This window comes from Meleagris gallopavo, chromosome 1 (assembly GCF_000146605.3).
Source record: "Meleagris gallopavo isolate NT-WF06-2002-E0010 breed Aviagen turkey brand Nicholas breeding stock chromosome 1, Turkey_5.1, whole genome shotgun sequence".
NCBI classification, from domain to species: Eukaryota; Metazoa; Chordata; class Aves; order Galliformes; family Phasianidae; genus Meleagris; species Meleagris gallopavo.
The window spans coordinates 29,727,234-29,744,980 of record NC_015011.2 but is presented as its reverse complement, the minus strand read 5'-3'; the positions used below and the strand labels follow the sequence as shown (position 1 = coordinate 29,744,980).

The 17,747-nt window shown below is 36.3% G+C and overlaps 1 protein-coding gene across 4 annotated transcripts in view; it reads right to left on the bottom strand.

Moving 5' to 3' along the window:
* TMEM117 (transmembrane protein 117) overlaps nt 1–17,747 on the bottom strand; it is a 192,065-nt gene that overhangs the window by 72,673 nt on the left and 101,645 nt on the right. The window lies entirely within an intron of this gene.

The following is a 17,747-nucleotide window of genomic DNA, read 5'->3' as shown; positions in this document are numbered from 1 at the left end:
TCTGCGTAGTACACAAAAGAATTAAAAATGATTTTCAGCTAACTGTGGGAGGTTAATAGCCCCTCCGGCCCTTCTGCTTTTGGGAAGCTTTGTTTTCACATCTATTTACTTCAAGATAACTGTGCTATAAAGAACTGAAAGTTACATACAATAAGCTCGTCAACTCCACTGTGCAAAAGTTTCAGAAGAGTGGAAACCCACCTATACATAAAGAGTCAGAATTAAACAGAAGAAGGATATAGGGGGAGCAAATGTTAATAAACACAAGTAGGACAAATTCTTACTGTCTGTCATTGGTATCGGTACAGCAGAAAATTACTAATTGTTTTGATTAGAATGAAAATAACAATTAAATTTCAGAAGGAAATACGTTCATCTGGAAATCAAGACTGTTTATCATTATTTTCCATTGAATTTGATTTATTATAATGTTTTTAGCATCTAATTTACCATGTAGTGAGTTAGCTACTATTTTCACAGACGTTAACAGCATTAAAGGAACACATAGGCCATGATTAAATCTAAACCACGTAGGAACCAAATTCTGAATTTTGGCTCCTAGTCCATTTACAGTTAAAAGCACTTAGCATAAGAGCCTGAAGGACTGAATCCAAATGATAACATGTTAAATAAGTAGAAATACACATTCGAGGATATTCTAATTCCATTAAAATCAGCCTGAAGAAAGAACGCATTATGCTCTGAAATACGACCTTTAATTAATTGTTTTCTCTAAGTAATTTTTTTCTTGGGTCAACATGCTATAATGCTTTTTATAATGCTCCCATAAGCCAACTAAATATTCTGATAAATATTTAACATTGAACAAGAACTCTGTAAAGGTTTAAATCACTACACTAGTACCACTTAATCACTTAGGAAGGATCTACATAGTAATAAATACCTGCAAAGTTATTTTGAGAGGTTTTATTCAATTTCAAAAGTAGTTGCTTCAGAGGATTTCTGGGAAATACTTATTATATTTGTTAGAAGAATGCAATCTGCTCCTCTATGACCAATTATTTGTGGCACATTTCATGAGAATGACATTCAAGGAGACATTTTCTGAGAAAAATGGCAAGATGAGGCAGGAAATGTTCTTTCTGATATCAGACAGTTGGTCTCTTATCTCTCAGCTTTGGCATTTATTTAAAGTCGTATCACCAGATCAATGTCAGGTCAGTTGCAGCTAAATTGGTTGAAGCAGAGACAGTCATTAAAGGGATGCATTCCATAAAGAGAAATCCAATTATCTTCTGCATTAGAGAAATCAAATTCATTTTCTGGTTTGTTTCAAGGACAGTCACTGTGGAAAACAGCTTATGGGAGAAAAGTACTCAGCATCAACACAATGCAAACAACTCTTTGGACAAAAACACTCCCACCCTTCTCCCCCCAAAAAAAGGTGCTAGAATTATTTTGGAAAAAGAAACAAAATAATAAACTTTAATTTAATTTTCACAACTTAATAATCCAGAATCACAGAATCGCAGATGTTGGAAAGGACCTCTGGAGATCCTCTAGTCCAAACCCTTGCTAAAGCAGGCTCCCTTCAGTAGGTTGCACAGGAAAGTGCACTGGTGAGTCTTGAGTATTTCCAGAGAAGGAGAATACACAAGTTCTCTAGGCAGCCTGTGCCAGTGCTCCGTCACTCTCACAGTAAAGAAGCTCTTCCTTATGTTCAGATGGAACTTCTTATATTCCAGTTTTCACCCGCGGCTCCTTGATGTGTCCCTGGGCACCGCTGAAAAGAGCCTAGCTGTAACTGTTAGGAATTTGTAAAAGTTGATAAGATTCCTTATCAGTCTTCTCCAGGCTGAACAGTCACAGGTCTCTCTGCCTTCCTTCATAAGGGAAAAAGATGCTCCAGACCCCTAATCATCTTTGTAGCTCTCTGCTGGACACTCTCTAGACATCCCCTGTCTTTCTTGAATTGAGAAGTCCAGAACTGGACACATGACTCTAGATGTGGCCTCACCAGGGCAGAGTAGAGGTCTTGATCTGCTGGTGGTGTTCAATTTAATATACCCCATGATACCACTGGCCTTCCTGGGCACATGAGCACATGGCTATCTCATGGTCACTCTGTTGTCCACCAGGACCCCAAAGTCCTTCTCTACAGAGAAATTTTCCATAAAAATAAGAGAATTGTGTGGTTTGGTGATTTTAGATTTTGTTTTCTTTCTGTATTTCAAAATGCAATTACTGGCCAGTAAACTTTTCTTTCTGTCTTGCTGTATAGTATTTGAAAACACTGCTGATACTCGGGAATAGAAAACAACTGATCACCTCAGTAATTCTATGTACCCATGCACCTCACATAATCAAGATAAATCAGGGAATCAACTTACAAAGTAATCACGCAATACATTTTTCTTTCTTGAAGAGTGGAGATGTAATATTATTGTGTAAACAACTAACTACACTGACTCGATTCAGAAAGAAATGGACCCTATTATAATGACTGTATATTGTTTCACTTTAGTGTCTCATGAGAGAAATGGCTAAACTGCATAGAAATGCAGAAAGCTTCATAATACACATTCACTGACTTTTTAAGATATAAATGCCACAGAAAAATATTTTCCTTAAAAGAATAAGTATGCCTTGCACTGCTTTGTCATCTTAAATTTCATTTCACCAAATAAAAACATGAATTTATTAACTATTCATAACTTTCATTTCACATTAACTGTGGAAATAACGTATAATGTTATCATTAAGCTACGAGCAAAATGTTATGATTCACAGCTTTTGTTACAGAAAATTAAATAGTTTCCTTTTGATATGATATACTACAGTTATTAGAAAAATGGTATCATATCATATAAAAGAGAGAAAATGAGATTCAAAGTCATGTTCAGAGCATGTAACTTACACGGGCTACAAAAGCAGAAAGCAAAATTCTAAAAACTTCAGAAAAGCAAACGTCCAGAAAAACAAACACAAACAAACAAACAAAAAGCAGTAAGAGATCTGAGGTACCTGAGCTACACTCAGTGGAACATCAAGATACTGTAAGGATTATAAATCTAGTCCTTCCAAGTCGTTTCTCTTAGATCATATTGCTCAGGACGCTCTGCGCACAAACCCTACATCTCTCTTCCATAGACAATCCTTTCCAGAAGAGACAATGCCTGCAGTGGGAGTTTAGGAGAAGCCCAAGTATCTTTTCAATTAATAAGCTAGCTGCAAGTGCCTGTTTCTTTCTTTTTTTTTAAAGACCTAATACTTTGGCCATGCCTTCAAAACACCTTCCAAATCCTTCATTAGTAGGAGCTATGCTGTGATCCTCAGAGCACTAATAATTCCTGGAAAACTCAAGTGCATAGGCTGCCTGCCAAGGTGTTTCCATCGTGCCAAATTGTATTGTAGAAACAAATATAAAAGTACATCAAATAGTTCCATAGTAGCACTTCTCCATATAAGCAACGGAACAAACTGTATCTTGAAAGATGAAAAGATGCTGGACAAGCTCTCAAGGATGCGATGTGTTCTATGCCACAACATTCAGTAAGTAATACTGACAGTCAGTGGAGGATTTTCATTGCTTTATTGACAGTTTTATAAATTGTCAAAATAGGAGAGCAACCCTCCAGAAATTAACCAAACTTAACAGAATATAGAGGCAGCCAAGATCCACAAGGAAAGCCTGGAAATACAAAACTCTGGTGAATTCTGAAATCTTTTTTTTTTAAATTATTTTTTTCCCCAGTAATGAGCAATGCAAGGAATAACGGCCAATAGAACCACAACATCTTGTAACAATAAACATGTTGTTCATGAGCAACTACTCAGCCTGGAGGGCAAAACTTCATCGTGCTATTGCTGGAAAATGAAGTAGCTTGAGTAAGTTTTCATTTGGCAAAATTAGTCACAAGCAAGAGAAAAGGTAGATGCACGGAAAAAAAATCTGAGTTCTAAGCAATGCTTCAAGACAGCAGCTTTTACCTTTGGCATATTACATATCTTTCTCCTAATTATGCATTTCTACCACCATCAAGTATGAGACTCAAGTTTTCTAAGTGTTAATTTATTTCTATTTCTAGAAGCTTCAAATTTTCAAAATCTCTTGTTTAAATCATATTCATCTTCAAAAGTAACATTAAACTATTTAATTTGAAACAGCCTTGAAGTAGCTCATGAGTAGCACTTTCCCACTCATCCCAAACTGTTTAAACAAGAAACGTATTGCTTTCAGTCTTTCAGCAGAGAAACAACTGATAGGGCAAGAATGACAATGCACTGATGGCAGAACGGCATGGTGTATGGGCACATTGCATGGTTTCATGGAGCAGACACTTCCCATTGGTACTTTTGATAATAACTCAGCAGTGCTTATGAGCCTCTGAAAAGTAAGCATTGTTTTTTGTTTCTTCGTTTTCTGGCTGGTGTGGCTAAGCCAGGTTAAAGTAAGAACATTTAGTGAAGTCTAAGCGTGAAGTCAATGAGAACTAATGTGTGTACCATGGAGTGTGTGCAGTTGTTCCATTTCCTTTGCTTTGCAGCTCTGTGCTTTTACATAAAAGTTATATATAGGTGGCCCAGTATCTACACATCAATTCTTTATTATATCACAGTTTTCACTACATCATGGCAACCATACACAAAATCAGGGATACATTTAGTATTCAGTCACTAAAAGCTTCACTCCACCATTTTGGGATTCATCCTCTTTGAGATACTTAAAAATTGCAGAGTTGTTCACTTGATGTGCAAAGTAACCTATATGAAAGATGCTTTTATGCTTCTATTAGCTGGACGTTAGGGAGAGAACTGTCTATTGTGGATCATGGCTCAACACTTTCATGACTAACACACCAATAATACGAAATGTATTATTTAATTATGAAATTCTTTTGGCATATGAGCAGAAGTGTCAAAAACTTTGATACATATCCCTCAGAAATAACTGTTAATTTATTTTAATCTACTCTGTTGCATTTTGGAACACACAAATGTGTAACTGTTTGAAAACTAATGCAACAAATATTTATACTAAGTCTTACTGATCTATGAAGGGAAGATATTTCTCAAGCTAAATATTTTTGGCTGCAAACACATAGTCAGATTTTAAAATAGTTTTGTCTACTTTTACATTTTTAAATGCTCTTAATGTAGATTCATTGCTACCCTGAAAACAATCAAGCTTATTTCTCCTGCATTTTAATTGAAAGAAATTCTTCTTATATTGGCACTTGCAAAACAACAGCAATCACAGACACAAAATATGGCCCCTTCAATCTACTCTTTGTTTTCTCAGTTTAGTCAAAGCTAGCACATTGTTCTTGCCTTAACAAACACACTGTTCTAATAATAGATAAATCCTGAAAAACGCCATTAATTGTCTGTCACAATTCACTAATCAATATGAATGATACATAATACTGTGATACAATTCTCAAGCTTCCAGAACAGACCCCGGTATTATTTTCTGCATTTGACTATTTTCCACCACTGTTTACAGCACTGCCCTTATGAGCTGTGTCACATCTGAATTATTCCCCCGATCCACAGCATTTGCACACACACTGTCTTACATCTGCTTTTTGCTTCTGCAAAATAAATAAATAAATAAATAAATAAATAAATAAATAAATAAATCTCTGCTACACCAACCCATTTCCTACCATGTGTCAAATCCCTTCTGTGCACACAAATCACTGAAAATATACAACAAAATACTAGGTGCCATGTGGCAAACACTTGCTGTTTATATAGCCATTGATACCATGATTCAGCAGATATTTATTCTTGTTTTAGCACTCCTTATTAGTGTTACAAATGCACAAGCAGAGATTTGGGATATATTACAGGCAATATGTGAGACATAAAGCCACGCCATAATTTTTATCATGGCATTCAGCTCTGTTCCATCTTTGGCTGACATGGCAGGAAAGCTTTCTTTCTTTCCTTTAGGAGCTTGGTGGCTTTGTTCAAGGCAAGAGATAGAAGTCATGCCAGGTCTGGCACACATCTAGAGTGATAAGAATATTTTTTATATTCAGTGAAAAGAAAAAGGCATTTATGGAGTGCAATCATTGCAAGGAAGTTGGACTAGATGGCCTTTATAGATCCCCTCCAGAAGAATTCTATGATTCTATGATTCTACATTCACACATCCTATGTCTAAGAGTTTTGTGCCTTCATCGGGCTGATCTGGGAAAACAAACCTAGAGAATTCAAGTTCTTTTGAAAGGTCCTGTAGAGGAATAAGCACGGCTGAAGGATTCTGGAGAATGGACAAGTCATATAACAAAAGAATGACACACAAAATGGTGATCCCAGAGAAGCTGTGGATGCCCCACCCCTGGAAGGACTCAAGGCCAGGTTGGATGGGGCTCTGGGAAGCCTGACCTAGTGAGGGTTTGGAGCTGGATGGGCTTTAAGGTCTCTTCCAACCCAAGTCTTTCTATAACTAATTCTGTGATTCCCTGAATTCAGTGAGCAACCAACAAGCAAAACACCAACAGAAGGTTCAAAATGTGTTCACTCTGAAAGGGCCTTTATATGGAAAATGCAAATAGTATTTTTAAAGTAAGGATGAGACCCTGAATGTTTTGGAATATTGCAGAAATGCAAGCATTTATTTCAAAACTACAACAATGTACAGGTTTTAGTCTCCCAGCTATATAGCCATATAGGTGACTGTTTCAGCACATATGAAACTATACACCAAATGGTGATACACAGTAATTAAGATGTGATTCATTCCTTGAGACTAAGTCTTCATCTTGGAAAAATTTTAATGTCTGAATATGCCAGCAAGTCATAGACAAGAAGCTCAACTGACCCATCTCATAAAGGACACAAAGGTTAGAAAGCTCACTATCAGCATCAATAGAACAATAAGAAAAATCTGGTTTAATTTAGCTTAGATACAACATAGATGCTGAGCTATTTTGGCTAGATTGCCAGCCACTCTGAATGCATCCACAAGGAGTACTTATGTCTCTAAAGATAGCCTTCCTGGACTGTGACAACAGGAGGCTTACCAGAGTGCCTGCTGTGCAGTGTGCTACAAGCCTAAGCATATATATAAAGAACGTCACTTCCTGAGACATGGAAGTGCCCCTTGCAAAAACATATTCAAAAGAGAATCACATTTATTTCTAGTATACCTTCTTTCAACATCTCCATTTAACAGTTTTCTCTGTGAGACTTGCATGCATTCATATGCTGTAACACATGGACCACTAAGTACTGCTCTTGGGCACTGGCATCAATTGTATTTGTATTGTGATACTCTCAGAGACAGAAATTCACTGTTAGATTTGTACACCATCAGTGCAACTTTTCCTATGTAATCTGTGTTTGCATGTGCCAGAAGGTATCATTTACCGTTCTGACAGCTGTGGTTTCAAAGTTCTTGCTCTTCAGATAAAAGTATCCATAAATGACAACAAATATGTCACTTGGTGTCTTTTCACGTGGCTCTCCATTTCACACAAAGTATATTAATTATTAACAGTTATTAATTTAATCATATTTGTTGAGCTAGTGGATAAGAGCCAGTGGCTGGAAAGCTGCCTGATGGAAGGGGACCTTGGTGCACTGATGGACAGTCAGTTGAATGTGAGCCAGCAGTGTGACCAGGTGGCCGGAGTTTAAAAACTGTGTTTTGAAAGACTTTCTATCAAATACGCATTGGGATTTGATCCAGCAAGCAGCTCAGCACCACACAGCTTTTCATTTAGTCCTTCAGAGAGGGATGGGGAGAAAACTGGAAAGTGGTAAAACTTGAGATATAGACAGTTTAACAGGACTGATAAGAAAGGGAAAGTATTATTTTATACACCATTATATTAAGTTGCATTATTATATTACACTTCACTCTTCAGCATGATGTCATATGGTATGGGACATCCTTATGGCTAGTTAAGATCATCTGTCCTTGTTCTGTCCATCCCAGCAACCTGTGACTCCCAACCCCATCGCTGACAGGGCACTGTGAGAAGTGGAGAAGTGCTTGGATCTGTGCAGCACTGCTCAGCAAGAAATAAAACATCAGTGTGTGCCTGCTGTGCAGTGTGCTACAAGCCTAAGCATATATATAAAGAACGTCACTTCCTGAGACATGGAAGTGCCCCTTGCAAAAACATATTCAAAAGAGAGTCACATTTATTTCTAGTATACCTTCTTTCAACATCTGGATTTTGGCTCCTAAATCCAAAACATGGCACTATACTAGATGCAATGAAGAAAATTAACCTTATCTCAGTTGAAACCAGGATAACATGCTGCCTTGAAATTAATTAGAAGACAGACAAAGAAAATTCCAAACTTAGGCTTTCAGATAAAATTGTTGCTACTGCAGATTCAAGACAATATCTTACAATTTTTTGGCAATGCTGAATCATGCTATCTTTTTGTACAATAAGCACAAAGACGTAAAGATGGTTGCCAAATGTTAATGGGTACAATTGAAAATGATTCAGGCACCTCTTTGGGAAGAATAGTGAAGACACACACCAGATAATGGTTTATGAAGAATTCTTATGTACTATTAGGGTTGATAGAGGGTATTTTGGAAAAGGAAGAACAGCAAGACGAGAGCTGAGAGAAACTGCTTTAACTCCAGAGATAGGATTTTACTCTTCTGCATTGCTGCTGGCTCTACAGCCAGTTTGGTTGCAAGTAGATGCAGGTTGGAGGATTGCTAGAAATGATTGTTAGCAACACTGCTTTCTTGCTTCCTCTTGGCTATAAGTCCTTAACTAAAATGCTGCTATCTGAGCATAGGAAGAATTTTGTGGCTTTGTTGCTTCAGCTCAGTAATGCATGAAAAAATGCCAGAACCTCTCAGCAGACAGGAAATTCAAAGGCAATGGAAAGAAATTTCTTCCACTGTTCAAGCATATTTGAACGCACAACCTTTACCATACGGTTGTTACTCCACCATATCATAAAGTAAGTCTGTGTCCAGGCCATACTTTCATTTGAAATTGAGTTTCTCTCACATAAACAAAGAATCAAGATTATTCTCAGCTTTTTTTCTTGACATCAAAGGCAAGCTATCCATCTGTAAATGTTCATCCCATGAGGAAGCAGGATTGATATCATTTAGAAGGAAGCAAATAACACTAGATCATGCTTGTACAGTTACTTGCCATTTGTTTGACATGCTTATTTTTTATCCACTGTCTAAACACAAAGCCATGTGAAGTCAGCTAATGGTCACTCATTAAAATGTACTTTTCCCTTATTTATATTCATAAAACACACCGTACAGCAAACCAACAGATTCTTTAAAAAAGAACAAAGGAGAAAAATCTCAAGGATATCAACTTTACATGAAAGAGAAAGTTGTTTTTTTGTAAGTTCAGTTGATACAAATTAAAATATGCTACCTTATCAACATGGTATAAAGCAGGCTTCTTTTAAAATCAGATTCCCTTTTGAAGAACATTTTTTGGTCAATTATTACTTCTTATATGGATAGTTCTCAAATCTGAACCATACTGTGTGCACAGCTGATACGGTACAATCTTTGCTCTACAGCTGGTCTTGTTTGTCATCTCAGCTTACTTGATTAAGCATTTTAAACAGCGTTTTGCATAAATTGTGCACCTTCTCTTGGAAATCGCCTGGCTGGCATTTAATTGAAAACCAGTTGACTTCTCAACATCTTATTCGGCTTTGTCCATTTCTCATTCCACAACTTTTGAAAGGTTTACAATCAGTATCTTAATTCATTCTTTCTGTACAAAACAATAATGAATTCTCTCTCTCCAATCCTTTCAAAATAATGTACTATCAGTGTTGGTAAGCAGCTTCCAGGGATGCTGGTAAGCTTCTTTACATTTAGCTTATTGTTTTGGAGGATAACAGAACAGTTTTCTTTTGTTATAATCTTTGACCTCAGCTTCTAACTGATACTAAAAGCTTGTTGTAAGCGTTGCATTTATCCCTTCTCTTCTGAGTGTTTTACTAAGTCACTCCCTTCCTTCAGTCAGATTGGGTATTTGGTGGTATTTTTTTAGATTCCTCTTTCTCTGAGTTTTCAAGAAATTGAATGTAGATTATATTTACATGCCTGAATTAGCTGTACAATTTAAAATCACATTTAATTAATCCTGTCTATACTTACGGATGTTTCCCTTATAATGTTATAATAATCTATTTGGGCTTTTCTGAACAAACCATTTGGCTGGGCTCCAGCTCTTTGCTCTGCTCTCTTAGCACAAAGAGTGAAAAAACACAATTTGGAAAAATCTAAGGCTGCCCAAATCACACTGTGATTGTACAGTCTAGATTTTTTTTTCTTGATAAAATAAACAAAAATCCCTACTATGTCTAAGCATAAACAGAAGGACTTAAAAAAAAATAAATCTATGCCTTCCAGTTGTAAAGAGAAGGTAGAAATTAAAATATCAGTGTTATCACACAACTGAAGGTTCTCCAGGGGAGTAAGAAAATAATCTCATTTTACCTGGGAAAAAATAAAGATGTTATATTTATGAAATATCCATTACTGCAATACTAGTTAAGTAAATGTATGGTTACAGATCATTTATATATTTGGTTTTATTACCTCTATAAAATATATATCACGCCAAAGATGGGTTATGGCTTTAAACCAGTCCCTCTCACACTTTTGTTTCATTGTCTCAGAATTCTCATTGGTAATCATAGTTCTTTGCTCAGAAGAATCCACTTTAAAATTACTAAGTCCAGGACTGAGCAGCATGATTATATGAGAACACTGTGACGTTGTACCTGGCAACTCTGTTCTACCTTCAGTTTGAATGACAGTGCATAGAATGACTAAGTTAGTACCAATATGCTTGCATTTTAATCTAGGTACGTATTAACCTAACTACTGACCTAACTGCTATCTAGGAGAGTTAACACGGCAAACTTCAAAACCAAACGACAAATATAAGCGCTGATGATCTGTCTTACTATAACAGCTAAACATGGAATATGTATTCTCTGATTCATCTTCACATAAATAGGAAACTCAAGAAAATGTCAGTTTTTGTTGGCTGAAAAACCAGAATAGAGTTTTCCATGTTTGCTTACATAAACTCATAAACATAAATATAGACATGCTCGTAACATGGTAATATCCGTACATTTTTTATGAAAAATACACATCTGTGAATATTGGTGAAAATGTTTTATAACAGATGAAGAATGAAATGTGATTGAAGTTACAGTTCAGCTGAAGTTGGTATAACCTTAGGTTTAGTATGAAGCATTTCTCACGAAAAATCATAGTACTTAGAGGCATTTTTAGTCTGTAATCACAGAATGGCCTGGGTTGAAAAGGACCGCAGTGATCATTGAGTTTCAACCCCCCTGCTATGTGCAGAGTTGCCAACCACCAGACCAGGCTGCCCAGAGCCACATCCAGCCTGGCCTTGAATGCCTCCAGGGATGGGGCATCCATAACGTCCTTGGGCAACCTGTTCCAGTGCATCACCACCCTGTGTGTGAAAAACTTCCTCCTAATATCTAACCTACACCTCCCCTGTCTCAGTTTAAAACCATTCCGCTTTGTCCTATCACTATCCACTCCTCATAAACAGTCACTGAACCATAATAGGACCTCCTGAGTCCCACTCAAGAAAAACCAAGGTTTAGTAAAGACCTTTATCAGCTTTGAAAAATACACTGATTTGTGATGGGAAAATGAAACAAGAAAATAGTCACTCAGAACTGAGATGTTCTGAAAAAAAAGAGTGATCTTGATAGAAGACAGCGAGAGAGAAGTGTGGAAATGATATGATGCTAAAAATGAGAGCATGAGGTTGAAATAAAGTCACTAAACAGGCATACTAACATATAATGGTGAAAGAATACAGATCAGTTTCAAAACTAAAATGTATACGTTTATGCTTCCTTGACACTTATAGGTAGATTATCCCGACTATTTTAAGACATATTTGAATATTACCTAGGACATCTCAGATCCAAAATCAGCCCCTAAAGTGTTCAGAAGATAATCCAAACATCTCTTCACATGGGATTTTAACTCACAAGACAAGAATCAAGTCAAGACAGAATAAAGAGCTTCTGGAAGCAGAAAGTTCGAGTCTAAAATCCCAGTGTTAGAGAGCACTATGGAGTCAGGCAGAAAACAGATGCTATCTAAAGTTCTTAATTATGAAAGTACATATAATAAAATTTTAGTTTTTAGATCTTACACTTTCTTGATTAATGAAGATACTTTAGAAATAAAAAAATACAGAGCTATCATGAACCTCTTCAATATCTGCTAGAGAAGCAATGGGGTAACTGTTTAGTAATTCATTAGCTTTACTATCTCATTTCAGATAGTCCAGAGGAACCCTGATAAACACAAAAGGTGGGACCTTGTGAACCTAATGATGTTCAACAAAGCAATGTGCAAGGTTTTGCACTGGGTTGAGACAAACATGTAGATATGTATACAGACAGGGAGAAAAACTCCTTGGGAACAGCCCTGCTGAGAAGGACTTAGGGGTTCTAGTTGAAGAAAAATGTAACGTGAGCCAGCAGTGTGCACTTGCAGCCCAGAAAGCCAATGGTTCCTGGGTTCCATAAGAAGAGGGGTGATTGTCCCCCTCTACTCTGCTCTCATGAGGCCCCAGGTGGAGTACCGCGTGCAAGTCTTGGGCCGCCAACACAGGAAAGATGTGGAGCTTTTGGAGTTGTATCTTCACCAAGTACAGACTCAGTCCATGAAACTGTGGGTTCCAACAATGTAGGATGCAAATCTGAAGAATAGTTGAATCCTGTGTTGTAAAGCTGTCCTTGGCTTTACAAAACAAACGTGTCTTTTGTCAATCATTTCCACTAAGGAGGACCTGAAAGACCTGCAACAAGCCTGCAAAAAAACATGCACACAGAACTTTCTGGCAAGGGAGTGATCAGGCAATGAAAGGATTCATTGCAGAATCACATTTTTCAGTATCAGCTCTTAAACCACAGCACTACACTCTCATAGTCTATAGTGGAAAATAATTTTTATTTAGTAATTTTTTTTTCCCTTTCTGAATGCATAACTAACAAAAATAAGCTGACAACAAAAAATGATAAACAGACCATACTTGAGCTATTACGTGTGATCTGGTGCATAGATATGATGAAAATGGTCAGTGAAATGATGAGTAGAATTTCCTGGGTATTTCAGAATAACAACAAATGTAGCATAAAAAAGAGCAAATGACTGTTCGATGTCATGAAGATACTTGCATGCAGCCCTCCCGCATGCAGAAAAAATGGCATGTAGGCTTTTGGAAAAACAAATTACTTGAGGGATTAGAATTTGTAAAATCACATTAAACAGTAGCACATTTTTAACAGTGAATTTTTAACAGCGCACTAAAAAGCAAAAGTCACAAATTCTCATGTTAATAAAGAAAATAAATTTATACTTCAACAAAACATGCATTCACTTTTTTTTTACATCGTATTGTACTTGTGTGCATTTTATGCATAAAAAGATATTTCACATGCATATGCCTTTCTGCCCTGAACAGAGCACTCTTAAGATCATACTGATGGAGACCACCGTCTCATAAAGCAAACTCAGGTCCCAGTTCAACAAAGTCTGTCGTACAAACAGTAGTTTATAGACCCCAAAGTGAAATGCAGAGTCAGCAGTGCCATTCACCTGATCTTGCCCCAGTCTCTACAGCAGGGATGTCTGTTACACTGAACTATCTGCTATTCTCTTACTGAATGCCATCCGCTTCCCGCTAGCATGCCTTTCTCATGCCGGTCTCATTGGTCCCATCTTTCCATTTCAATCATGAAATAATATCCTGTATAAATAAATGACTTCACAGCTCATATAAAAATTTCAATTTATATATGTATATGTATATTTTTCTTTTTTTTTACAAGTCCAAGGATTAATTTTGTCCTCCATTTCTCCAGACAGACTTATTCTGGATTTATATTCTGGATATATAAAGTGATCTAAAAGAGCATTCTTTGAGAGTCAATATGATAAGCAAGAAGTATGCCAACTTTCTGGAAATTGCCTCTATACCATCCCACTGCTCTACTCTAACCATTAATAACAAAATAATTTCAAAATGCTAGCAAACATAAAAATGTTTTGGGGAAAGTGCTTTTAGACAGGTGAACGAATCAGGGGCAGAAGACATTAAGTTGCTACAGTGTTCCAAAAGAAAAGAATGAACTATTTCAAAGGGAAGAATTAACATCTTTTTTCAGTGCATACCAAACAGAAACAAGTAAGGCATATTTACATGTATTTTTTTAGCTATAGCATAACAGTTATTATTTGAGCACTTAAAATGATATTTCTGAAGAGTGCTATTTATGAAGGACATTTATGTGCCAAAATCCTTCTATAACATCCTAAATACACAGTATGTGCACAACCGTACTACTTTACAGCCAAATGCACAACAAGCACAGGCAGTATACAGAATCACAAAATCATAGAATCCTTAGAGTTGGAAGGTACATGTATGATTTCTCTCACAAAATGCTCAAAAAGTACTGCTACTGCTGCGGGAAAATACTGAAATACTGTTATAAGACAATTTGCCTCCACTCATTGTTGGTTTCGTAACTGTCACTTAATCATTTCGTTGGTTTGAATGTGAGAAATCCTGAACTGATAGGAATGAATCTCCAAAACATCTTTTTTGGTCCTCTCTCTTTATTCACATCTTAAGATTTTTTACATTTTTTCCTATCCAAGAAGTTTCTGTCTGTTTAATTTTTGCAGTATTTTTTCTTGCGTGCATTGTGCAAATGTGTTCCACTTCAGAGAAAATCCATTAATGATAATTATTTCAGCAGTCTTATAGAAGTTTTATAAATACATCATTTGCATTTTTTTTTCTTTCTTCTTTGTAGTATGGCAGCATAAGTTCTGCTTGAAAATAAGTCCTGTGGCTTCTGACTACGCTCCATTCTCATTAATTGCACTACAAATTAGAAACTCACCAATAAATGTTATGGCACAATGATTAGGAATAGATTAAGTTTTCAACTGGAACATGACTAGCAGGAGATTTCTACAGCTTATATTGTTTTGTGACCTTTTCCATTTATGAATATAATCAGGGAATTTAAAATCTGCAGTTAGCTTTGTCAGGTAAAAAAAAAATAAAAAATGAAGCCTTTTGCAGTGTTTTAAGCCAGCTGACTTTGCACAGAAGTAGTTAGAGAAGGACTCATGTGAGACAATGTGCTGACTCTGGCAATCTCGAGCTGAAGGTTGGTAAAAAAGACTGGAAGAGGCCACTTCAGAAAGTTCTGTACAACCTTGGACATGTTCATTTCCATACCCTTGTTTGATCCTACCATCATCACAGCAATAAGTACATGGTGCTTTGGATACATTAAAAAAAACAAACAAGTAGACAGATAATACCAATCACACAGAAATGTTAAGGAAAGCAAATGAACAAAACCCATTTAACTAGCTAAGTTCAAATGAACTTGCTCATGCAGCTGTGTCTGTTTGCTATATTGGAGACATTCTGTCACAGTAAATGTCAAGCAATGAGCACATTTTGGGGTATGCTTCATTTTTTTTCTGGAGTTGCCTTTGTAGACAGATGATGCTTCTCTTTCATGTGAAAAACAATTGCATGTGACTTGCATTTTAAATAAGTTTCTAAGGAAACAGTACTTCTTGTCCCAGATCCACAGTCTGAGATCCAGGGAGCTTCAAACCATGTTTGTATTCTCCTCCTCTTAAAAATTTTCACGTTTTGATTCAGCCCTTAATGTTCAGACTGTTCAAAAGCTAAACATTGGCTCCCCTTCACCTTAAGGCATTGCAATCATACCAGTTTGCCCTGAATCAGGCAAAGGACGTGACCTTTTACCACTGTAGCTACAGCTATAAATCCTTACATACCTTTGCAATACCTCTTTCCTCTAGAAGAGGCAGTGAGACTCACACAAGTGGATTGAGAATGCATAGTTTTGGTTTGCCAAAGACAGTTCTTATATTCTGTTTGGATGTTCGTGACAAGTTGATACAAATACAGCGCATGATGGAAATACAGTTTGAAACCACGAAGGTATGCACTGGAGGATGAACTGGCCCCTCAAAAGCCCAATGTGTAAAAAATAGATGATTTCCATAGAACTGCTCTTTGCAAAGTTAACTTTGTGATGTTTGACATGAAAATCCAAAACATCTTCTGCTCACTTCTGAAGTATTAAGGACAGTTCAGACCCTGTCTTGCCAAAATCAAAGTCACTATGAAAAAGGACAAAAAGGACTAAATTCTTCTCTTCGTTATACAGCTCGTCTCTTAAGGGCAATCACATTAGTGTGAATGTGATTATTTTACACTCACCCAAAAAAAACAAAGTTCATCCTAAAGACTTTGCTGTTCTTTTTGAATTCTTGTGCATCACAAGGTGGTGAAACTTACACATCACTGTTTCTTACACTCTCACCTGAACTATTTGACTTAAATTGCAAATCTTGCACTCTTGGTGTCTGTCACTTGTTCTTCATGAAGACCATGCTACACATATAGCTCAGTAAGCATTGCTGTTTGGGGTATGGCTGATTTAGAAACCAATATGCTATAAAATTGCTGGAAAGTACACATGGAACATAGAGCACTTAAAAAGATACCAATCTTTCATTCACTGAACAACATTAAGAAAATTATTCAATTCTAATTACGGTACACAGTTTGAGAAATTACATAAACAGTTTTAGAAATTATACCAATAGCAAAATGTTTTCTAAATTTTAATTAAATATTCTACTTAAAAATATTTCATGCATTACTTCCTTGCCATCTGTATTTGTAAAGATTCAGAAAAAGAAAAATGTAACAACATCTGGTTAAAATTATTTGAAGGTATTAATGCTATACTACTTAATTTTAAACTCAATAACAGTGTTCACTCTTTCTTAAAAACATTCTTTACAGCTCAAAAGAATACCAAGATATTCTTTGTGTAGCCTTGTCATACGTCTACAAGAAGTGTCAAACTATATTTTTAGCTATGGAGTTTACTTAATCCCACAGGACTTTATCTTGCCTTTATGTTGACAAATGAACAAGGCTGAAATATAGGGGACTGGAGCTTCTGTCAAGATACAGTGTATTTCAAAAGGCATTGTTCTTGCACAGCTGTTTCCTTTAAGCTATTGGCTTAAAAACAGTTTTATTACTCTTCTGGGATTGTTGTTGAACTCCTCAGTAGCTGTAGTTAATTGTCTCCAAGCTTTACATTTCTAGACAAGCCAAGAGAATGCAATACAAATATAAAATGATACCAAATGTGATGATGAGACTTCTATAACTGTTATTCAACACACAGATGTGCTTGACTCAATTTTGTTACTTCCAATTTCCTGCCTTCCAAAAATATATTTGTGGTGTAGAACCAGATTAAGGGGAAAAATGTTGCCTACATTACTTGTAACACCTTTTAGTTACTAATACAGGCAGAAATTAGTATTAAAAAATAATGTTTTGTTTCTCATCCCGGATTTCATATCTTTTTAATGTGCCTACATTCAACAATTCTAAAAGAGTCTATCAGCTTTGTTTCAGTTCTATTTCTTCTATACTAATAAACAATACATCTCAGCGTTCCTAAATTGTATTAATAGTTCCTAGCAGATTGAACTTTTTATTCCAGGTTTTGTAAAACCTTGTTTCCCAAAAACATCCTTGGATTAAACTGGTCTGGGAGGAGCCCTCTGATGTCAGACTGGACATTTTTTATAAAAACAAAATACTGTGCACTTGTATAATTTTAGACCACATAGACAGTTTCTGCTGAGCTTCTTT